General features: G+C 43.9%; 1 protein-coding gene across 2 annotated transcripts in view; it reads right to left on the minus strand.

The window, feature by feature from the left end:
• Positions 1-23,874, minus strand: part of LOC115136210 (protein Shroom3-like) — a 37,244-nt gene extending 13,370 nt beyond the window's left edge. For both annotated transcript variants that reach the window (XM_029671780.2, XM_029671778.2), the window contains exon 1: positions 23,684-23,874. The gene's annotated coding sequence lies outside the window, so the exon portion shown is untranslated. The remainder of the gene's footprint in view (positions 1-23,683) is intronic.
• Between the last annotated feature and the right edge of the window lie 2,189 nt (positions 23,875-26,063).

Raw genomic sequence — 26,063 nt, forward strand, 5'->3', positions numbered from 1 at the left:
ACATACTGACCACATTAAAACGTTTATTTTTTATTTGACTGAAATGATATAAGATGTTGAGTGTTTGGTGTTAGATACAGAAAGGATTTAAAAACATGTATTTGCTTAACAGGGTAAATCAGTTAAGAACAAATTCTTATTTACAATGACGGCCTACCCCGGCCAACGCTGGGCCAATTGTGTGCCGCACTATGGGACTCCCAGTCACGGCCGGATGTGATACAGCCTGGAGTTGAACCAGGGACTGTAGTGATGCCTCTTGCACGGAGATGCAGTGCCTTAAACCACTGCACCGCTTGGGAGCCCCTGTAGTAATCTGTGGTTTATTTTATTGTTTCAATAGAATTTTATAAAACATACAAGTTCCCCTCGAGAGCTGCCCCTCAAACATCCAAGATCCAATCCAAAATCAAGGACATTTGAGCAATAACAAGTTCCAAAACACCTTTCTCCAATAACTTAAATATTTTAATTTCATGTTGGCCTTGTTTATATTCCTGCAACGGAAGAGATTCACTAAGCTTTCATTAACAGTGAAACTTGTCTTTCTGCCCAAAATGGTGTTTACAATACAGATATTACCCAACATCAAAATAATGATAAAGTCCACCAACAGGCGGCCTTAATGTGGGGTGATGGTAGACTAAGAAGAATGCAGGCCTCCTGGCGATTACAGTCACACATACAAACAGATCAGTGTGGCCAACACAAAGACAAGCCAATGAGCACCACAGTCCTCCATGCCGACCAGGGTTCACTCCCTCATGGGCCAACACAGATAAACAAACAAATCGGTCAAATAACCACCATTCAAAATGGCTGAGGTAGCTCTGTTTTAAGTCCCACCACACCCCAAAGTGTGACAGAGCTCACCCTAGCCCCTTGGTTTGCAGCAGACTGTATGGAAATCTCCATCTACCAGGTACACATCCACACGTATACAGACCTCCCAGGTCTAGTTAGTGATGTTAAAAGGGGTTTGTTTGTGTGTGTTTCGCCATGTGCAGCGGCTGCCTGGGCCTGCCAGGCTTCTCCCCAGTCCTGAACTGCTAGCTAGAACACATTAACGGGACCAAACAGGCCAGCGCTCATGTGGAAGTGATGGGAAGGACAGCCGGTGACAAAATGTACAGAGAGGACAGAGGCTAAATGTCCCAGACAAATACACAAACACCAGCAAACTGAACAAACCATCACAGTGACTTCCATTAGAGTCGACTCAACTCATACCAACAGATCGAAAATAGAATTCTCTTTGAAGAGCACCAGAGGGAAACAACTTACCAAATCCACTGACCAATTTGTTCACGTTTTTGATTCCGTATGAGAAAAATAATAAATGACACCAAATTTCCAAGTTAAACACTTGACTTTAATAAAACTATTAGGGTTAGAACGAGGAAAATGAAGGAGCAAAACAAAAAAACAAGTTACCAGGAGAAGATGTAAAGAAGAGTTCCAGAGAAAAGAGTCCTTCTCCCCCCCAGAGAAAAGAGTCCTTCTCCCCCCCAGAGAAAAGAGTCCTTCCCCCCCAGAGAAAAGAGTCCTTCCCCCCCAGACCAAGCAGAGAGGCGGCAATCCCATGCCTGTGACGTCTGTCCGCCTTGCTGATGCACAATGAGCTCTGTGGCAGAGGGAACATTTCACCACAGATAGCTAGTGCTGTCAGGGAAAAAAAGGGCATGCATTCCTCGCTGGCTTCAAAGAAAGACAGGGTCCTAGGCACGATTCATTCCCAGGGTCCTAGGCACGATTCATTCCCAGGGTCCTAGGCACGATTCATTCCCAGGGTCCTAGGCACGATTCATTCCCAGGGTCCTAGGCACGATTCATTCCCAGGGTCCTAGGCACGATTCATTCCCAGGGTCCTAGGCACATGGACAGCAGCCAAGCAGCAGGGGTGGGTGCTGCTCTCGCCCAAACACTCAAAGACCGACAACCAGGAGGACCCCAACACCATTTTCCATCCTCTCCCCTATTGCAGGACCCAAACATTTGTCTTAATTTCCAAACACATTGGGCCTAGAAGTTAGATTTTACTCACTTGTGTCAGTGAAAGGTCGTGCAGATGTTATGACATTATGCTCATTGCCTGACTGCTAAGCATCTAGACCCATTTCACCAGCTTTCATCATGGTCAACAGAGTGCAAACTCACAGCTAGTCTAGAGATGTATTTATCTGATGAGGACTTGGTTGTTATGCTCGGCCCGTCCTTGGACACTGTGCTATCTAACCTCCAAACGAGCTTCAATGCCATACAACACTCCTTCCGTGGCCTCCAACTGCTCTTAAACGCTAGTAAAACCAAATGCATGCTTTTCAACCGTTCGCTGCCTGCACCTGCATGCCTGACTAGCATCACCACCCTGGATGGTTCCGACCTTGAATATGTGGACATCTATAAGTACCTAGGTGTCTGGCTAGACTGTAAACTCTCCTTCCAGACTCATATCAAACATCTCCAATCGAAAATCAAATCAAGAGTCGGCTTTCTATTCCGCAACAAAGCCTCCTTCACTCACGCCACCAAACTTACCCTAGTAAAACTGACTATCCTACCGATCCTCGACTTCGGCGATGTCATCTACAAAATTGCTTCCACTCTACTCAGCAAACTGGATGCAGTTTATCACAGTGCCATCCGTTTTGTCACTAAAGCACCTTATACCACCCACCACTGCGACCTGTATGCTCTAGTCAGCTGGCCCTCGCTACATATTCGTCGCCAGACCCACTGGCTCCAGGTCATCTACAAGTCCATGCTAGGTAAAGCTCCGCCTTATCTCAGTTCACGATGGAAACACCCACCCGTAGCACGCGCTCCAGCAGGTGTATCTCACTGATCATCCCTAAAGCCAACACCTCATTTGGCCGCCTTTCGTTCCAGTTCTCTGCTGCCTGTGACTGGAACGAATTGCAAAAATCGCTGAAGTTGGAGACTTTTATCTCCCTCACCAACTTCAAACATCTGCTATCTGAGCAGCTAACCGATCGCTGCAGCTAGTCTATCGGTAAATAGCCCACCCATTTTTACCTACCTCATCCCCATACTGTTTTTATTTATTTACTTTTCTGCTCTTTTGCACACCAATATCTCTACATGAACATCTGATCATTTATCACTCCAGTGTTAATCTGCAAAATTGTAATTATTCACCTACCTCCTCATGCCTTTTGCACACAATGTATAGACTCCCTTTTTTTTCTACTGTGTTATTGACTTGTTAATTGTTTACTCCATGTGTAACTCTGTGTTGTCTGTTCACACTGCGATGCTTTATCTTGGCCAGGTCGCAGTTGCAAATGAGAACTGGTTCTCAACTAGCCTACCTGGTTAAATAAAGGTTAAATAAAAAAAATATTTAAAAAATATATATATATTTTGGTTCATGCTGGAAGTGTCTGGTCTGAAGGGTGGTGTTAGGTGCTCCGTTGTTATGGTCACCTCTATGACCTGCTGCCATTCTCACCTGTCAACCAACTGAATGAGTCTAAGGCTAAACAACACATGAGAGCAGGGCTATTCTTAACATCCACCACTGACAGACCCAGTACATCTACATGTTTTTGTGCAAGTATGCACATGACTATTGACACACACACACACACACACACAAAAGGGCAAGTTCAAATCAACATTTTAAGTGATGTAGTTTAAGACCCTGCAGTGACTTGATGTGGGACTGATGCAGTGCATTCGGAAGGTATTCAGACACCTTTACTTTTTCCACATTGATACATTTTAGAATAAGGTATTAACCCCCCCCCCTCTCAATCTACACACAATGCCCCATAATGCCAAAGCAAAAACAGGTTTTTAGAAATGTTTGCAATGTATAAAAAAATGTTAATGAAATATCACATTTACATAAGTATTCAGATTAGAAGTTGGCCGATTTAAAAATCGGCATGGCCGAATAATTAGGGCCAAATTCAAGTTCTTAACAATCGGTAATTGGCATTCTTGGACGCCAATTACATTGCATTCAACGAGGAAACTGCGTGGCAGGCTGACCATCTGTTGCTAGCATCAAACTTATCTTATAATTATTATTTTTTTTAAATCAATCTTAACATAGTCACTAGTTAACTACACATGGTTGATGATATTACTAGGTCAACTAGCTTGTTCTGCATTGCATATAATCAACGCAGTGCCTGTTAATTTACAGCCTACTTCGCCAAGCGGGTGATGTTTTAACAAAAACATCAGTGCCTTTCTTAAAACCAATACACAGAAGTATATATTTTTTAAACCTGCATGTTTAGTTAAAATAAATTCATGTTAGCAGGAAATATTAAGTAGGGAAATTGTGTCACTTCTCATGCGTTCATTGCACGCAGAGTCAGGGTATATGCAACAGTTTGGGCCGCCTGGCTCGTTGCAAACCAATTTGCCAGAATTTTACATAATTATGACATAACAGCAATATTTAGACTTAGGTTGCCACCCGTTCAATAAAATACGGAACAGTTCCGTATTTCACCGAAAGAATAAACGTTTTGTTTTCGAAATTAGTTTCCGGATTTGACCATACTAATGATTAAAAGGCTCATATTTCTGTGTTAATTATATTATAATTAAGTCTATGATTTGATATTTGATTGAGCGGTGGTAGGCAGCAGCAGGCTCATAAGCATTCATTCAAACTTTACTGCGTTTGCCAGCAGCTCTTAGCAATGCTTGATCACAGCGCTGTTTATGACTTCAAGCCTATAAACTCCTGAGATTAGGCTGGCAATACTAAAGTGCTTATTAGAATATCCAATAGTCAAAAGGTATATGAAATACAAAATGGTATAGAGAGAAATAGTCAACGCGTCATAATTCCTATAATAACTACAACCTAAGACTTGTTAACTGGGAATATTTAAGAACTGGGAATATTGAACCAGCTTGAACCAGTACCAGCTTTCATGTTCTGAGAAAGAAACTTAAACGTTAACTTTTTTTACATGGAACATATATTGCACTTTTACTTTCTTCTCCAAGACTGTTTTTGCATTATTTCAACCAAATTGAGCATGTTTCAATATTTATTTGAGAATAAATATGTATTATTTTAAACCTAAAATAAGTGTTAATTGTTCATTCAGTATTGTTGTATTAGAAATATAAATATTTAAAAAATATACATTTTTTAATGGCCGATTAATTGGTATCGGCTTTTTTTGATCCTCCAATAAATCGGTATCGGCGTTGAAAACAAATCATAATTGGTCGACCTCATTCAAACCCTTTACTCTGTACTTTGTTAAAGCACCTTTGGCAGCGATTACAACATAGTCTTCTTGGGTATGATGCTACAAGCTTGGCACACCTGTATTTGGGTAGTTTCTCCCATTCCTATCTGCAGATCCTCTCAAGCTTTGTCAGGTTGGATGGGGAGCTGCACAGACATTTTCAGTTCTCTCCAGAGATATTCATTCGGATTCAAGTCCGGGCTCTGGCTGGGCCACTTAAGGACATTCAGAGACTTGTCCTGAAGCCACTCCTGTGTTGTCTTGGCTGTGTGCTTAGGGTCGTTGTCCTGTTGGAATGTGGACCTTCGCCCCAGTCTGAGCACTCTGGTGCAGGTTTTCATCAAGGATCTGTACTTTGCTCCATTCAGCTTTGCAGCGGTCTAAGACAATGCATCTCAATGCTGGAGTTGTCACTACAGACCCTGGTTCGATTCCAGGCTGTATCACAAGCTGTATCCAGGGTGGTGCACAATTGGCCCAGCATCGTCCGGGTTTGGCTGGGGTAGACTGTCATTGTAAATAAGAATGTGTTATTAACTGACTTGCCTCAGTAAATTAAAGGCTAAATAATAAAAAACTCCCGCGATCCTGACTAATCTCATAGTCCCTTCTGCTGAAAAACATCCCCATAGCATCCTTTAGGTGCCTTTTGGCAAACTCCAAGCAGCCTGTCATGTGCCTTTTACTGAAGAGTGGCTCCCGTCTGGCCCCTCCACAATAAAGGCCTTATTGGTGGAGTGTTGCAGGGATCGTTGTCCTTCTGGAAGGATCCCCCATCTCCACAGAGGAACTCTGGAGCTCTGTCAGAGTGACCATCGGGTTCTTGGTCACCAACCTGACCAAGGCCCTTTCCCCACCGATTGCTCAGTTTAGGCGAGCGACCAACTCTAGGAAGAGTCTTGCCGGTTCCAAACTTCTTCCATTTAAGAATGATGGAGGCCACTGTGGTACCCTTCCCCAGATCTGTGCCTCGACACAATCCTGTCTCGGGAGCTCTATGGACAATTCCTTCAACCTCATGGCTTGGTTTTTGCGCTGACATGCACTGTCAACTGTGAGACCTTATATAGACATTGTGCCTTCCAAATCATGTCCAATCAATTTAAATCACAGGTGGACTCCAATCAAGTTGTAGAAACATCAAGGATGAGCAATGGAAACAGGATGCACCTGGGCTCAATTTCGAGCAATGGGACAAGACTGCAACTCCCGTACAGACTTGGGAGAGGCAAAGGTCGAGAGCCAGGCATCCTCCAAAAACAAAACTCTGCCAAACCGCACTACTTCTTGACACACTGCTGGCTTAACCTGGAAGCCAGCGGCACCAATGTGTTGGAGGAAAAACCGTACAACTGGCACCCAGCCCGCCACAGGAGTTACTAGAACGCCATGGGACAAGGACATCCCAGCCGGCCAAACCCTCCCCTAACCCGGAAGACACCAATTGTGCGCAGCCTCATGGGTTTCCCGGTCACGTCCGGATGCAACATAGCCCGGGATCGAACCCGGGACTCTAGTGACGCCTCAAGCACTGCGGTGCATAAATAAGATATCTGTTCTTTATTTTTAATACATTTTTCAAATGTGTCAACAATTGGCTGTTTAATTTTTTTTTTTTTAATTAAAGGATGCAACATAACTAAATGTGGGAAAGGGTCTGAATACTTTCCCAATTAACTGTATGGCAGCGTACTGTATGTGGCACCATTCAGGACAGACTTAGTCTACTTCACATGGTAACAAACCATTTTATACCTGGCAACTAATCTCCATTGCACCCAATCATAGACAGGCATTCAATTAGGGAAAAGACAGAGAGAGAGAGGGTGCTTATTAGGGAGGGGTTAAAAACCTCAGTAAGAAGATTTGACTGCAAGACCGGGTAAGTGCATTTCGGATACGTATTCTTTTCAGCATGACCTCCATTTTAGTGCCTAGGTCGAGAATGGGCCAAACAACTGGCCTCAACAAGAGAAAATCCTGACATGCATTAAGAGACAAAGAATTGGATATGCAGATTTGCTCATCCTTAGTTCCAGGACTTTCCTCAGGGTCCCAAGATGAGAGAGAATGTCACTGTTAAGACAAATCCAACCAACATTGAGAGGAAGAGCTTTGTGAAAAGGTGTAGATATTCAGCTACTGCAGAGCAGTCAGTGAGAAATGCCACAAAACGTCACCAGACCCTGGGTGATAGTGACAGGCTAACAGGCTCTAATAAGCACCACATTCTCACAAATTAATATTGGAATGTGCCCACCAAGCATGGCGGGGGTCATCAGCTTGACGCTGTGGGACGATTTCTGTCCACTCTGGTAGGAGTGCCCAGTACCAGTTGATATTTTACCTTTTTAGCACACAGAGAGCAAGTTAGAACATTCTGCACTACAAAAAATACCACAGTTAAGCATTCTGACTCATCCTAAAGCTGAAGCTGGTCAAACATTAACTTGTGAAGCCTCCTCCCCCAGAGCTTATGGATGAAACAAGAGCAGGGCTGTAGCCTAGTGGTTAGAGCGTTGGGCCAGTAGCCGAAAGGTTGCTAGATCAAATCCCCAAGCTGAAAAAGGTACAAATCTGTCGTTCTGCCCCTGAAAAAGGCCTGAACACTGTTCCTAGGCCGTCATTGTAAATAAGAATGTTCTTAACCCTTTATTTAACTAGGCAAGTCAGTTATTACTTATGACATCTTGTTACTTTCATGTACAGAAAAATATAGAGTTAAGTTTGTATTAAGAGCCCGAGGCAGAAAACTAGCAATATGACACTACGAAGGGGATAAACCTAGACATTGTACTCAGTACAAACAATGTGAAGCTGCGGGGCATGCCATATTCAGTGTGTTTATATAGGGTAACAACCTAGCTAATCTCCAGCAAGCCCTACAGGACTTGTGTCAACCAGCCACACAGAATTAGGCCATCTTGAGGGAAACATAGAAAGTACAATGGTGTCTTCACTTGGGTTGGTGAAACTCTGAAAAACACACAACCCTGGGCAGATCATTCACTGGATGAAATAATGACAGTGTCAACATTAAGCATTACCTTATGAAATAGAGGTGACACAACAGCAGTGACAGAAGCGGGCTAGGGAATGTGTGAGGGGAGAGAAAGAACAGCAGGCTGTGGAAGACAAACAGCAAACAATTGAACCACTTCCTGACAGGAGGCTGATGTAGGTTGAAAAAAAGTTGCTCTGCTGGCATGTCTTTTTCTCAAGAACTCACAGTACTCCTGTCCTTCCCAAACTCCTTCCTACGACAATGTTGTGCCATAGCCTCTACAGAACCAGTCCAATTCAGAAAGTATGGGAGAGTCATCTCTATAGCGGTCTCTGAGCATTTACACAACTGCCCCCCACCGATGGTCCAGACCCTGCCATTGTGCCTGCCGTAGTATGCCTGACTTCCCAGAGAATTTATTACAGGGTAGTCAGTGAATAGGATACTCCTAGATAGAACATCTTACCCCACCACACAAACCCATTAGAGACAGAAACCCTGTCAGAGCTCAGAAAATGTTCATATTAGAGATTGTATATAAACTGTGGAGGAAATATGTACTATGTCAAATATGTAACTAGCCCTCACAACATACAATATTTTCCTCATTAAATGGTATACTTATTGTCCATTAGAAGCAATGTTCTTTCAGTTGGACGAATATGCATGATACGTTCCACGATTAACAGGTCGCTCCTACCAGGTGGCGTGGCGAGAATCTGTCTCCTCACCACGCGCTCTCACCACTGGCGTCCCCCAGGGCTCTGTTCTAGGCCCTCTCCTATTCTCGCTATACACCAAGTCACTTGGCTCTGTCATAACCTCACATGGTCTCTCCTATCATTGCTATGCAGACGACACACAATTAATCTTCTCCTTTCCCCCTTCTGATGACCAGGTGGCGAATCGCATCTCTGCATGTCTGGCAGACATATCAGTGTGGATGACGGATCACCACCTCAAGCTGAACCTCGGCAAGACGGAGCTGCTCTTCCTCCCGGGGAAGGACTGCCCGTTCCATGATCTCGCCATCACGGTTGACAACTCCATTGTGTCCTCCTCCCAGAGCGCTAAGAACCTTGGCGTGATCCTGGACAACACCCTGTCGTTCTCAACTAACATCAAGGCGGTGGCCCGTTCTTGTAGGTTCATGCTCTACAACATCCGCAGAGTACGACCCTGCCTCACACAGGAAGCGGCGCAGGTCCTAATCCAGGCACTTGTCATCTCCCGTCTGGATTACTGCAACTCGCTGTTGGCTGGGCTCCCTGCCTGTGCCATTAAACCCCTACAACTCATCCAGAACGCCGCAGCCCGTCTGGTGTTCAACCTTCCCAAGTTCTCTCACGTCACCCCGCTCCTCCGCTCTCTCCACTGGCTTCCAGTTGAAGCTCGCATCCGCTACAAGACCATGGTGCTTGCCTACGGAGCTGTGAGGGGAACGGCACCTCAGTACCTCCAGGCTCTGATCAGGCCCTACACCCAAACAAGGGCACTGCGTTCATCCACCTCTGGCCTGCTCGCCTCCCTACCACTGAGGAAGTACAGTTCCTGCGCAGCCCAGTCAAAACTGTTCGCTGCTCTGGCCCCCAATGGTGGAACAAACCTCCCTCACGACGCCAGGACAGCGGAGTCAATCACCACCTTCCGGAGACACCTGAAACCCCACCTCTTTCAGGAATACCTAGGATAGGATAAAGTAATCCTTCTCACCCCCTTAAAAGATTTAGATGCACTGTTGTAAAGTGGCTGTTCCACTGGATGTCTTAAGGTGAACGCACCAATTTGTAAGTCGCTCTGGATAAGAGCGTCTGCTAAATGACTTAAATGTAATGTAAATGTAACGATTAAGCCAAAGTGGGAGGGCAAATGAATTACCCTACATGTATTTATTTTATTGAACCTTTATTTAACTAGGCAAGTCATTTAAGAACAAATTGTTATTTACAATGACTGCCTACAAAAAGGCAAAAGACCTCCTGCAGGGACAGGGATTAAAAATAAATGACAAAAGGACAAAACACACATCACGTCACCACGTAGAGACCTAAGGCAACAACATAGCATGGCAGCAACACATGACAACACAGCATGGTAGCAACACAAAACATGGTACAAACATGATTGGGTACAGACAACAGCACAAAGGGCAAGAAAGTAGAGATAACAACACATCACGCAAAGCAGCCACAACTGTCAGTCAGAGTGTCCATGATGGAGTCTTTGAATGAAGAGATTGAGATAAAACTGTCCAGTTTGAGTGTTTGTTGCAGCTCGTTCCAGTCGCTAGCTGCAGCGAACTGAAAAGACAAGCGGTTCGATACAGTTACGGGATTGACAAAAGCCCTTACAGGCCTAGTTTTAATGATTACATGTAATACAGATGGTCATACGCACACCCTTAAAAAACCTAATTGCTGGGATAATGACGTATACTGCACATTTGAAAACAACAGTTTGACCTCACGAAGACCCTTGTGGATCGAAACATTGGTCAATACAGGTGGTAATTGGAAGCATATTCAATGTGCAGGCCTTTTAACAGAGAGATACTGCAATCAAAGTGAGCCAAGATTTACGGCAGAAAGCATTTAGTAATTGCAGTTCTCCCTTCATGACATAGTAATAAAATACCAAAAGTAAAGTAGGAAAGTTAAAATAGGAGTAGCCTAGATTTCTGACAAGAGGAGAGAGCTCCCAAATTTGATCAAATCTGGCACATTCGCCTTAATCACTTTCACAATAGTACATCACGTTTGGGCTTTCACATTTTCCTTTGTCATCAAAGGTGGGAGCCTTCGGCTGTTTACACAGTGTAAACGCAGCCCGATTCAGCCCCCCCACACACACACACACACACACACACAAATTGGTCTTTTGACCAAACACATCAGATCTTTTTCAGAGCTGGTCTGATTGGTCAAAATAACAATGAGTGAATCAATTATCAGAATTGGTCTGCATGTGTAAACGCACCCTAAGTGACCTTATTGTGATTCAGAGGGATTAGGTTCAATGGGGAAGACACATTTCAGTTGAATACAGTACTCTTTCCACTTATTGCCAGGAGATGAAGGTCACTGTCTAGCTCCCTCCAATAACCTGTTTTCAGACAGCCATTTTAGGCCCAGGATGACAACCTCCCCTTCACTCTCAGGAGGTGGTAAAGGAAAGCTATGTAAAACAATAATGTACTTTTGAAGGACGGAATAACACAACGGTTACATTGTTAACAACACACCAAGACCTTTAACACAACCATGTATGTAATCCTCAAGAGAGATTTGATGATTCAATTCAACTGTGTCCCTAGTCAGTGGACAACAGAAACCCAAAGGACAACAGAAACCTAAATCAAAGTTGTGACAACCTCTGGTCCGGTGGCTGTCAGACATGGTGTTCTTTGTGAACGCTGCAATGGCATGTGCATGATCGCATTCATGGAACCCACTCCTTATCACGGACACTTTAGCCACGAGCACTAGCCTCATTAGCCACGAGCACGAGCCTCATTAGCCACGAGCACTAGCCTCATTAGCCACGAGCACTAGCCTCATTAGCCACGAGCACTAGCAGTGGCAATTACTGCACACATGGAAAGGAATGTGCTTGATAAAGCTGACAAGTACAGCAAATAGGTTCTACTGGTACAGGTTGTATTATGTCATATATCTCCATTTAACATCTTCACTGGGAGATGGGATACTAGTGTAAATCCCAACGGTAAAATGGCGCAGGGTAACCCTACCTAGCCTTCATTAAAAAAAAAAGAAAGTCCAGTCACTCAGGTTGCCCACCAACAGGTGTCCAGTCACTCAGGTTGCCCACCAACAGGTGTCCAGTCACTCAGGTTGCCCACCAACAGGTGTCCAGTCACTCAGGTTGCCCACCAACAGGTGTCCAGTCACTCAGGTTGCCCACCAACAGGTGTCCAGTCACTCAGGTTGCCCACCAACAGGTGTCCAGTCACTCAGGTTACCCACCAACAGGTGTCCAGTCACTCAGGTTACCCACCAACAGGTGTCCAGTCACTCAGGTTACCCACCAACAGGTGTCCAGTCACTCAGGTTACCCACCAACAGGTGTCCAGTCACTCAGGTTACCCACCAACAGGTGTCCATCCAGGTGACATCCTCCAGCTACAACTCAAACGGACCCTCCTTTCGATGGCTGAAACAGACCTCTTTCCTCTGACAACGGATGACATAATGGGATGGACGTCAATGCATTGTCTCAACATATTGACAGGCTGTTTTTACATCGTCAGTCTGCTTCCTGATGAGAAGCAGAATTCCTGCGATTGTTGGCCACTCGTCACGAGGATATAAGCAGGGATTCTTCTGCTCTCAGTTGGCCACTGTATTCATTAGCGATAAAGCAGTGCTTAAATCACATCCCATCACAATCAGACGCCTGACAAAATGACGGTTGTCCCCTTAATTACAGCTCCACCTCCAGCCACAGTCCTGATTCTCAATTTATTCCCATTGTATGCCGCCAACTTCACTGTAAAACCATCATATGATGAAATTAGACTCCTTCAAGCCACATAATGGCTTCTTTAATAAAAATCTTAACCATCGTTCCGAAGAGTCAAGTGATTTGTAATCTCCATTGTGTGCAGTCTGCCACCGTGGCTAATTTTGACTGGGTTCCTTCATACAGAACCCAGGCAAAGAGAGGGAGAAAGCTGTGAAACAGAACCCATAGAGACTCAACTTCATTACCACAATGCAACACCGCCTGAACTGTGTAACATGAAATGAAAATGAGAGAACAGATGAGAAGAGGTTAAAAAAAAAATAGGGGGAAAATAAAATCTAAATTGAGTTTGTCACGTTGTTGGTAAACAGGTGTAGACTAATAGTTAACTGGTACTTTACCAACAGAGTGAAGTATTTAAAAGATAAACCATTTAGAAAAATATATAAATAGCGACAAGGAATAACAAGAGTAAAAATAACATAGCTATGTACAGGAAGTAGAAAATAACATGGCTACATACTCAAAGTACCAGTACGGAGTCAATGTGCAGGAGTGAGGTCATTGAGGTAGCTATGTGCATAATACACTTAGTGTAGAAAACATTAAGAACACCTTCCTAATATTGAGTTGCATCCCCCCTTTTGCCCTCAAAACAGTCTAAATTATTCGGGGCATGGACTCTACAAGCTGTCGAAAGCGTTCCACAGGGATGATGGCCCATGTTGACTCCAATGCTTCCCACAGTTGTTTCAAGTTGGTTGGATGTCCTTCGGGTGGTGGACCATTCTTGATAGACACGGGGAAAAACTGTTGAGCTTGAGAAAACCCAGCAGCGTTATATTTTACGTATATATTTAACACCCCAATTTCGTGGTATCCAATTGGTAGTTACAGTCTTGTCTCATCGCTGCAACTCCCGTGCGGACTCTGAAGAGGCGAAGGTCAAGAGCCATGCGTCCTCCGAAACACGACCCAACCAAGCCGCACAATGCCCACTTGACCCGGAAGCCAGCCACACGAATGTGTCAGAGGAAACATCGTACACCTGGTGACCATGTCAGTGTGCATAAGATGTTTGATGAGCAGGTGTCCACGTACTTTTGGCCATGTAGTGTAGCGATTAGCCCAGCCAACCACCACGGATATGGTCAGCAAGCTAGAGCCCAACTACTGGAGACTAGCTTGAACAACGAACACAAATCTACTAAAAACACAACCACGGATCAAAGCAAAGAGAGAGCAGAAACTAATAAATTGATGGCTGGGGCCCATCCAAGAAATAGTGCATTGTGGGTAGTTTAGAAGATATTTATTAACCTATGTAATTACCCAAAAACATAACTGTTTGTACGTATAGGTAACCAGATCACGAATACAACTAAAGTTAAAGTATTTGACCACACTGTGTTGTTCAGTTGGTGAGTAAAAACTCATGCTTCCTACCTTTTAAAAGCAAACAGAGTTCAAACCATTTCTACATTTAGAAAAAGGGCGAAAATGACGTCTATCGGTCTCTAATGGTGGGTGGTCCCTGTAACACATCGCGCCGACAGCAAGCGAACGAACGGCCCTGTACTGTGCAGACCGACAATCGTATTGATATTTCTCCTTTAGAGTTAGAAAATGCGAAGATTAGTTATTGGAAACAGAGTGGAATGTAGAAGGCTGCTTGTTTGTGAAACATGTATAATGGACCGGGTCTTTGATGACATGGTTGACACAATATTGATGTATTCACGGCATCTGCCATTGCACATTACTTGACTGGCATAAGGAGGAAAACCAAGATAACAACTGTCGTAATCAATCTTAAGAGTGCTCTACCAGCAGCCACTAGATTTGTAATAAACTCACTAAAATTATGATAGGGGATCAATGTAACTGTCCAAAATGGTCTTGTGTGTTGAGGATGATATCGAGTCATCTCACTTCCATGACGCATCACTGCAGGAATATGAATGACCCTAACAGCAGCTCTTGCTGATTGGTTCAGACAAGGTGCAGTATGGGGGAATTTCTCCAGAGTGCAGTGTTAAGTGTACCTCTTGAGAGAGATTGGGACTGACAGAGGCCCGCTGTAGGAGACCAGGATGTCTGACATTTCATGCACGCTTGGGAGACAGGAGAAAGTCTACCACAACCTACAGTTCTCAGGAAGCACAGTGCTTCTCAAAGGAGAGTCAGTGTCTCATTGAAGATCCCTGCACCCCTTCCTCATCTTTAAATCATAGTTCCCCTTTGCAGTAAGACTCAGGCTCTCATCTAGACTAAGGCTGGCTTGTTGTCAAATCCCTTTTGTGATTGAAAAAAAAAAAAGGGGGTTCTTATGTCTCGTGGAACAAATGGACATGGAGTAAGCAGACCCTGCCAGGTCAGATTATCAGTCATGGAGTCACCTTTGTACCCAAAGGACCCTCCATGTGATCTGCAGGGTCAAGCCTCGTGTCACATGTCCACAATGAAGTTCCATTTCTCATGTGACAGCTTGCAGCCCTCCATTTACACTGACATCTAACTTTCAAATCAGTGTTCTTTCTTCCTCCTATTCTCTCTCACTCAACGAGCTGTATAGGGCCATGAGCCAACGAGAAAATACATATCCCGTGGTAGCGTTTCTCATGGCCTGTGGTTTTAATGCATAGAAACTGAAATCCGTTTCTTTTTACCAGCATGTCACCTGTGCAACTAGAGGCGACAAGACTCAAGATTGTGTTTGTAAAGTAAAAGCAAACGCATACAAGGCTCTCTTTGCCCTCCATTTGGCAAATCATATCTCACACTTACAAGCAAAACCTTAAACAAACGAAGTACTAGTGACGTGATCAATAGGGAAAAGGTCCAATGAAGCGGATGCTAAACTACAGGACTGCTTTGCTAGCATTGACTGGAATATGTTCAGTGAGATCCGGGCCCTTCGCTGGCCATGGCAGAACACTGACATTCCTGTCTTGCAGGAAAGCACGCACAGGAGGGTCATGTCAAGATGAGCCTGCAGGAAGGGCACCATATGAGGGAGGAGGAGGTCTTCCCTGTAACGCACAGCGTTGAGATTGCCTGCAATGACAACAAGCTCAGTCTGATGATGTTGAGACACCACCCCAGACCATGACAGACCCTCCACCTCCAAATTGATCCCGCTCCAGAGTACAGGCCTCGGTGTAACGCTCATTCCTTCGACGATAAACGCGAATCAGACCATCACCCCTGGTGAGACAAAAATCGCAACTCGTCAGTTAAGAGCACTTTTTGCTAGTCAGTGATTTAAAAACACCAATCGTGACAAGTTCTTCCAGTTTAAAAGTATTTTGTAAGGTGTTCCCAGACGATGGCGCAGAGTACATAAAAGCCCTTTTACCAAATTCAGTTCGGACATTTGGAACAGTTAGCAGGATAAAGTCCAGCGAACGAAGAAAGTACCCACCACATTTCTGAACAATAAAAATGCAGTAAACCCAAAATGGCTTTGTAAATAAAAGCATAACAGTGACTGAGCCTACGATTGACTAGAAGGCCAGCCAACCCTGGTTCTGACTGTTACAGACCCCCCCCCCCCCTGTTCAGGGACACATTATTCCATATCTGTTAGTCACGTCTGTGGAACTTGTTCAGTTTGTTGTTGCATATGCATATCTGGGCCTGAGTAACAGGCAGTTTACATTGGGCACGCTTGTCATCCAGACATCAAAATACTGCCCCCTAGCCCAAAGAGGTTAAATATGACTATTTCTGTCATTTGTTGTCGAGGTGGGAGGCTAGCGCCAAGTCTAGCCCAAAGAGGTTAACTTCCTGACTGATATCTTGAGATGTTGCTTCAATATATCCACACAATTTTTCCCCCTCATGATGCCATCTATTTTGTGAAGCGCACCAGACCCTCCTGCAGCAAAGCACCCCCACAACATTATGCTGCCACCCCCTTGCTTCACGGTTGGGATGGTATTCTTCAGCTTGCAAGCCTCCCCCTTTTCGCTATAAACATAACGATGGTCATTATGGCCAAACAGTTCTATTTTTGTTTCATCAGACCAGAGGACATTTCTCCAAAAAGTACGATCTTTGTCCCCATGTGCAGTTGCAAACCGCAGTCTGGCATTTTTATGCTGGTTTGGAGCAGTGGTTTCTTCCTTGCCGAGTGTCCTTTCAGGTTGTCGATATAGGACTCGTTTTTACTATGGATATAGATACTTTTGTACCTGTTCCCTCCAGCATCGTCACAAGGTCCTTTGCTGCTGTTCTGGGATTCATTTGCACTTTTCGCACCAAAGTACGTTCATCTCTAGGAGACCGAACGAGTCTCCTTCCCGAGCTGTATGACGACTGCGTGGTCCAATGGTGTTTATACTTGCGTACTATTGTTTGTACAGATGAATGCAGTAGCTTCATGCGTTTGGAAATTGCGCCCAAGGATGAACCAGACTTGTGGTGGTCTACAATTTCTTGGCTGATTTCTTTTGATTTTCCCATGATATCAAGCAAAGAGGCACTGAGTATGAAGGTAGGCCTAAAAAAATACATGCACAGGTACACCTCCAATTGACTCAAAGTATGTCAATTAGCCCATCAGAAGGTTCTAAAACCATGACATTTTCTGGAATTTTCCAAGCTGGTTATAAAGGCACAGTCAACTTAGTGTATGTAAACTTCTGACCCACTGGAATTGTGAAAGTGAATTATAAGTGAAATATTCTGTCTGTAAACATTTGTTGGAAAAATTACTTGTGTCATGCACAAAGTAGATGTCCTAACTGACCTGCCAAAACTATAGTTTGTTGACAAGAAATTTGTGGAGTGGTTGAAAAACAAGTTAACGAATCCAACCTAACTGAGGTAAACTTCCGATTTGAACTGTAGGCGTAAAGAGGTCCACTATCAGCAACCATCACTCCTGTGTTCCAATGGTACGTTGTGTTAGCTAATCCAAGTTTTTCCATTTTAAAATGCTAATTGATCATTAGAAAACCCTTTTGCAATCATCTTAGCGCAGCTGAAAACTGTTGTCCTTATCAAAGAATTTTAAAAAAACGGCCTTCTTTAGACTAGTTGAGTATCTGGAGCCTCAGCATTTGTGGGTTCGATTACAGCCTCAAAATGGCCAGAAACAAAGACCTTTCTTCTGAAACGCTTCAGTCTATTCTTGTTCTGAGAAATTAAGGTCTATTCCATGCGAGAAATTGCCAAGACACTGAAGATCTCATACAATGCTGTGTACTACTCCCTTCATAGAACAGCGCAACTGGCTCTAACCAGAATAGAAAGAGGAGTGGGTGGCCCCGGTGCACAACTGAGCAAGACGACAAGTACATTAGAGTGTCTAGTTTGAGAAACAGAAGCCTCACAAGTCCTCAACTGGCAGCTTCATCCTCTTTCCAGTGTCGGTGTTCTTTTGCCCATCTTAAGATTTTATTTTTAATTGGCCAGTCTGAGATATGGCTTTTTTTTTTGCAAATCTCAGACTGGCCAATAAAAATAACATCTTAAGAGGGGCAAAAGAACAGACACTGGAAAGAGGAACTCTGCCTAGAAGACCAGCATCCCGGAGTCGCCTCTTCACTGTTGACATCGAGACTGGTGTTTTGCGGGTACTATTTAATGAAGCTGCCAGTTGAGGACTTGTGAGGCGTACTTGTCATATGTTAAGTGTCTCAGAGGCTTCCATTAACAAAAACCCTGTTCTATTAGATATGCAACTCCATAACCCAGTACCGAGCACATTGAGCGTCCTTCCCTATAAGCATGCTGAAAGTCTTGTCAAAACGTTATGTAAAATATCTTTGTATTTGATCAAACAATCTTTCCCAAAAGTTTGCTAAGCACTTGTCACAGGCTGATTTGTTTTTAGTGCTATTCTGAGGTTGACATGGCAGTGACATTTCCATGAGTCAATGGTACAGAGTGGCCTTCCCACAGTGGGCTTCTTCCTTAGACAGTTTCAGTGCAAACAATTATTGCAGACAATACACTCGGAGCTAACAGTTTAAAGAAACATAGATTGGGTTACTTTAATTTACTGCACTTCTATTTCTCTGGTATATAACACGATTTCCATGTCCTTTGTTTGTTATAGTGACTGGGAGGACAGGAGTATTACCAATCCCAGACCATCAAGTCTCTTAAGCAGTTCACCATGTTGGAGATAATCCTGGAACCCCTGCAGTTAGGGTGAATCCCATCTCTTTTAAAGAGTTCTCCCACAGCAAGTCAAAATTGTCACAACAGAAGAACTTCCTGTCTTTGTAGAGTTTCTGACAGGGACTGGCAGCGCAGTAGCTGTAACGTTCCAAACCATTTCTATAGCATGGCAGGGGGCCAGAGATGACTGTTCTCTTCCCTGTGCAAACAAGGGTGTTCAAGAAAATGTTGTAGTCGTCCTTCAGTTTTCCAAAAGCGAATGCTGTTAAATCTTATGCGAGTGACAATGTTGCCAATGTTAGAATAGTTGGCTTGAACGGTGGGCAGGAAGGAGTTGATGTATTGAACACGGGCGCCTGGGCGACAGTGGACCTTGGTCGGACAACTGGCAGGTCAAAATCTATCAGCATCGAGCTGATAGACGATTGTGGTTGTGATGAAATCCGATGGGGAAGGTGTGCCTCAACTCACGCCAGCCTGACTCACCACACATTTACCAGTAGCAGCAGATTGCATCAGAATCCTCTGGGAGGTGGAGGGCCCAAGACCTTGTTTTTTTCTCTTTGGTCAGCAACCGTCTGTGGAGGGTGGCCCAGGAAGGCTGCTGGTCATTGGTGTACTCCAAGGACCAGAGCTGACGCCTAGGGCCGGTATGTCAGCCTCCAGAGGGGAAAAGCTGTTTAATAACCTAATCGGATCTTCTAGGATATATGGAGGTCGACCAGACTGCCTCCCACCCGACCTTCTTCCCCTTGCCAGTGTCCAGTCTCCCACTGACCGCGGAGTTGAGCTTACAATCTGTCCAGTGGATTGGAGCAGGTCAGTACCGCCCAACTCAACGACCCCTTGGCTGTAGGAGGCATTCATAACTGACATTATGTGTCTGAGCTGCTTAGAAAGCACATCTTTTTTTCCCCCTGCACCTGAACTACAGCCAGAAAATCTCTTCCCTAAACTGCTTGAGATTCCCTGCGTTGATGAGCAGAACATTGAGTGACATTTACATACATGAATCCATTGAGGCTGTACACTCAGAGGGAATAAATGGTTTGTGACAGTACTTTTACACAACAAGCTGCAACAATGTCAACTGGTTTCCGGTGCTACGTGCATTGTAATGAGCTACAAAGACAACATGTATATTTTGCCCAGCGATACTAGACTAAAGCTGTACTCAGGAGAGCGAATGAGCATCTTTGAGACCTAACGTGTTATTTCAGGGACACAAACACAAGCTGGAGTTTGAGATCGTGAAAACCAGTCAACATCCTCTCCTCTCAGGCTCTACACGTGAACACCTGGGACTGATGCAGTTCACCGTACCAAATGACCTGCACATCGTGGAGCATGTCCAGCATTGACCCCTGTCCAAAGAACAGCTACTCAGCAAATATGACAATGTATTCAATGGGCCGTTGAATAGGAACCTGGGGAGGTACATTTTGAATTGGATGAGAGAGTCACTCCAGCCCAGTGTGCTTCTCACAATGTGCGCATTACAATGAAGGCCCAGCTAAAGAAGTATGAGGCCAATGGCCACATGACATCTGTGACTGAGCCAACTAACCAGATCAGCAATATGGTCATAGTGAAAAAACCAGAGAAGCGGAGGGTCTGCATCGACCCAAAAGCATCTGAACCAAGCACTGAAACGCTCACACTACATCATGCCAACACTGGAGGATGTCCTCTACAAGCTTCCCAATGCCAAGACTTTCACCTTGGTGGACGCACGAGATGCATTTTTGCAATGCAAGCTGGACGCAGAGAGCATCTTTGTGACTACCTTCTGGACCCCCTGGGGTCGGAAACGTTGGCTTAAGCTCCCGTTTGGTGTCTCAGTGGCGCCTGAGGAATACCAATGCAAGCAGCATGAGTCACTGGCTGGGCTCAAGGGCATTGAATGCGTCGCTGATGATGTTCTGATCATAGACTGTGATGACAGACGAAGAAGCAGAACGCTACCACAATGTGAAGCTCTTGGTACAGATGGAGTGCTGCCAATCAGTTAACTGCAGCTTCTTCAGGCCAATGCGCAGCTTCAAGGTGAAAGACTTCCACATTCTCTCGTCCAAAGGCCTGAAGCCGGACCCAAACAAAGTCAGAGCAATCGTCAACATGCCAAACTCGTCCGATGCAAAAGGAGTGTAGCGTCTCATCGGCTTCGCAAATTATCTTGCAAAGTTCATGCCACACCTATCGGCAGTCCATGAGCATCTGCGCCGGTTGCTGGACAAAGACACACCATGGCACTGGCTACCCAAACAAGAGGCCGCAGTGCAGGAGATTACATCTCTGGCTTCATCCATGGTAGTGTTGCACTACTATGACATTACGAAGCCTGACTCCAGCCAAAGTGGACTTGGATGCTGACATGCCCGATGAGAAAGTGCCTCAGCATCGTCTTCTCCTGCCAGTGCTTACATCACTACTTATATGGCCGAGAGCTGGTCAACGCTGAAACTGAACACAAACCACTCATTGCCATATTCAGTAAACCTCTCCTCAAGGCGTTCAAGAGGCTTCAAAGCATACTCCTTACTCTACAAAACTACAGCATGAAGGTCGTCAGGACCAGAGATGTACATCAGCGACACACTGAGCAGGGAAAAAGCACAACTTAAAAGCCACTTATCTGTTTGCTACAGCAGGAACAAAATGGTCATTATCCCCAAATCACTACATCCAGAGATCAATCAAATGTATTTATAATGCCCTTTTTACATCAGCTGATGTCACAAAGTGCTGTACAGAAACCCAGCCTAAAATCCCAAACAGCAAGCAATGCAGAAGCACGGTGGCTTGGAAAAAACTCCCTAGTAAGGCCGGAACCTAGGAAGAAACCTAGAGAGGAACCAGACTCGAATACACTCGTCACGTTTGAGGTGACGCATGTTATCGCCAGGCACATGAAACATTATACTGGCCAACATGCATGCAGAAATTAAAGACGTTGTCAGCAGCTGTACAACATTCAACAAGTACGCTCATAAACAGCAAAAGGAAACCATGATGTCATATGAACTGCCCACAAGAGCCTGGCAAATCATCAGCATGGACTTAGTCCTTTTGTCTGTGACTGAATATCTTCTCATTGTTGATCACTACTCTGACTTTTAGGAAATGTAACTGCTCCCTGACTTGTAGGTAGAGACGGTCATTAAGCACTGAAAGGTGCAGTTTGCAAGGCAAGGCCAGTCTGACAAGGTCATCATGGACAATGGCCCACAATTCACTGCACAGTTCAAGCATTTTGCCTCAGAATGGGAGTTTGACCATGTGACCTCGCCTCCAAGGCACCCAAAGGCAAATGGCAAGGCAGAGACAGCTGTCAAGATTGCAAAAAACCTCTTACACAAAACATTGCATGACAGCAACAACCCCTGATAGAAACCTGTTACCCAAGGCCTTGCGTGACAGCGACGACCCCTGATAGAAACCTGTTACCCAAGGCCTTGCGTGACAGCGACGACCCCTGGAAAGCCATCTTACAGTGGAGGACCACAGTCTGAAAGCAGCAGCCCAGCTGTCCAAACTACAATCCCCATAGCTAACAAGCTACTTGAGCCCTGCGTCATGGTTGGCGCCACAGAAAGCAACTCGCTAAGTGCTTCTACGACTGGACTGCTCGAGACCTACCAGAGCTGGAGGTGAAACGATAAGGATGAAACCTCTGCCGGGAGACAACACAGGACTTTGGAGGCTGGGAACATGCCTACAGAGAGTTGCACCATGTTCTTACCTGGTGGATGTTGGTGGCTCCCTCTATCATTGTAGTCAGGTGGATCTGCACATAGCAGAGCAGACAACAAACCAGAACACGCCATACACTCACCTAGGTGAGCTGGATCACAGTCCAGGCCTACGGGCAGGGTGCGCAGAATTGAGAAATGAGCCAACTGAAGGTGAGGCTTCTACCCCACCAAGCTCTCCAGCTCGTGGCCCTAATCCTACCCCTGTCAGAGACCACACTTACTCACGGGTGGGTAGGCTGTGTAAGCCACCGGACAGGCTCACTCTGTAATCGGGGATACCATTTTATGTCTGTGTCCAGTATGAAGAAAGTTCAAGGTAGTTTCGTGTCTGGAATTTACTCATAGCCTCTAGTTTGTGTCAAATTAGAAACAAAAGTTCCCAATCTATGCTTCAGTTATTTGACCATGTCAAGGGGGAAAAAAGTCTACAAATAACAGCTTCGCATTGAACTCCAAATAAGTCAATGGTATGGTGAAAGTGATCAATATATTGTTTTGGGATGATTTACAAATAGCCTGGCTGACGCGAACCACGTGACTACTCGAGAGCTGGTGTCAACCAGACTATTACAAATATGCTTCCTTTGCACAATGAATTATCGATCTCAAATGCCTTAGTGCTATCAAGCAGGCTATGATCATCTGAAAATACTGTAAGCCATCTGCCTAGCTATAAAAACGAAAAGTTTTACTTGGATGGTTACAATTACAGTGTAGTTCTGTAATTTCACGATTTAATAAACATCACTATAACTAAAACGCTACATTATATTTATGTATATACAGTTTGGGAAATGTTCCGAAAGCATTTCACAACTGATGATACAACAAGTGTAATTTTTGGGAGCTATAGTCAAACTGTATGGTTAGGTTAAAAATCTGATTTTATGACTTTGTGGCTGTGCCAACTAGTGACCACTCTGCAGAGCTGCCTCCAGAACAAGATTCATGACGAAAAACGCGAACCTGCAAAGAATTTCCTGACCAGGACCGAAACTGTAACAGGTTGGTAGAGAATATAGCGAAACCGACACACCTGCTAAACTTCATAATAACACACATACCTGGGTGATCGACGTTGAAGGCATCTGCGAATCCTTGCGTCGCTCAGGTATGATTCACCTTCTTATTTTTGACTCAAACTGAACAAAAACAAAACCGTTTCGCCTCATTTCATATTTTAAATAAATCGACAAACGGTTTTTGAGGTGGGAAAAACACAGCTAATAGGCTTCCCGTATAGCTACTGGCTACATTTAACAGCCACACAGGAAAGTCTGACAGGTAATAGAATTCCAGCACAACCAATGAGCAGATGAGTGGGCGGAGCTTTCTGAATATTAGTCCTTTTATTAAATATTCCCTTTACAAATTGATTGCAAGTCATGAAGTATGACTTAGAATTCTACTATCTTATTTCAAATAACTTATTCAAACATTAAGGGGAGTTAGTTTAGATGTTCTTTATCTCCAACCCATATAAATAGGTTATAAAAGCTAATGGTTTTATGAAATGTCTATGGGATGTTTGTATAAAAAGCAACCACTGCAGGTTTCTTACACACCATAACAAAAGACCAACTGTAGTCAAGGTTTCAAGTTTTAATGTTGCGTGCACAAGTACAGTCAAATGCCTTTCTTGCTAGCTCTAAACCCAACAATGTAGTAATCAGTATTACTAAAAATAACATAAGGTAGTACAAAAACACACAAAAAATAAGAAGAACATGGGGAAGTAAGTAAGATATTTACAGGGTCAGTTCCAATACAATATTTACAATGTGCAGAGATACTGGAGTGGTAGAGGTACAGTGCCTTCAGAATGTATTCATACATACCCCATGACTTATTCCACATTTTGTTGTGTTACAGCCTGAATTCAAATTTGATTAAATTGATTTTTTTCTTTCAACTCATCTATCTGCACACAATACTCTATAATGACAAAGTGAAACCATTTGTTGAAAATGAAATACAGACATATCTCACTCACATAAGTATTCCCACCAGACTCAATAGATGTTAGAATCACCTTTGGCAACGATTAGACTTTATGGGTAAGTTTCTAAGAGCATCGCACACCAAGATCGTACAATATTTGCATATTATTATTTTTACAATTATTCAAGCTCTGACAAGTTAGTTGTTGATCATTGCTAGACAGCCATTTTCAAGTCTTGCCATACATTTTCAAGCATATTTGAATCAAAACTGTACCAGGCCACTCAGGAACATTCAATGTCATCTTGGTAAGCAACTCCAGAGTATATTTGGCCTTGTGTTTTAGGTTATTGTTCTGCTGTTGGATTTGCTCCAAACACTACGCTTTGTATTCAGCACATAAAGTTAATTTCCTTGCCACATTTTTTACAGTTTTACTTTAGTGCAAAAATTATGTACGTTTTGGAATAGTATTATTCCGTACAGGCTTCCTTCTTTTCACTGTCATTTAGGTTAATATTGTGGAGTAACTACAGTAGTAACTACAGTTACTATTATCACAGACATTAAACTCTGTAACTGTTTTAAAGTCACCATTGGCTTCATGGTGAAATCCCTGAGCAGTTTCCTGAGGTAGTCATTCAGAAATCACTATTATTGCACACAGAGTGAGTCCATGCAACTTATATGGCTTAAGAAATATTCTACTCCTGAACTTATTTAGGTTTGCCATAAGAAAAGGGTTGAATTCTTATTTATTCAAGACATTTCAGTTTATACTTTTTCATTCATTTGTAAACATTTATGAAAACATAATTCCATGACATTATGGGTTATTGTGTGTAGACCAGTGACACAAATTCTCAATTGAAACTATTTTAAATTCAGGCTGTAAACACAACAAAATGTGAAAAAAGTCAAGGTGTGAATACTTTCTGAAGGCACTGTAGAAATGTATAGGGGTCATTTAATTGAACTTTTATTGAACCCGGCAAGTCAGTTAAGAACATTGTTATTTACAATGACGTAAGATAAGGTGAATAGGCATCAGGATATATGATAAACTGAGTAGCAGCAGCATATAGGATGATTGTATATGTGTGTATTCAGTATAAATGTGTGTGTAGGTTATGTGTGTGTCAGTGTGCGTGAGTGTGTAGAATCCTGGGAGTATGCATAAAGACAGTGCAACAAATACAATACAAGGGTCAACTCAGATAGTCTGTGTAGACATTTTTTTTGTAGCTATTTAGCAGTCTTATGGCTTGGGGATAGAAGCTGTTCAGGAACTTGTTGGTGTCCGACTTGAGGAACCGGTACCACTTGCCGTTCTATGGCTTGGGTGGCTGGAGTCTAACGATTTTCCGGGCCTTCCTTTCACACAACCTGATATAGAGGTCCTGGATGGCACGGAGCACAGCCCCATTGATGTACTGGGAAATGTGAACATAGAATCTGAACATCAGCATCTATTCCCTTGGCACAAATGGGTTACTGTTCACC

Source organism: Oncorhynchus nerka, linkage group LG10 (assembly GCF_034236695.1).
Source record: "Oncorhynchus nerka isolate Pitt River linkage group LG10, Oner_Uvic_2.0, whole genome shotgun sequence".
NCBI lineage: Eukaryota > Metazoa > Chordata > Actinopteri > Salmoniformes > Salmonidae > Oncorhynchus > Oncorhynchus nerka.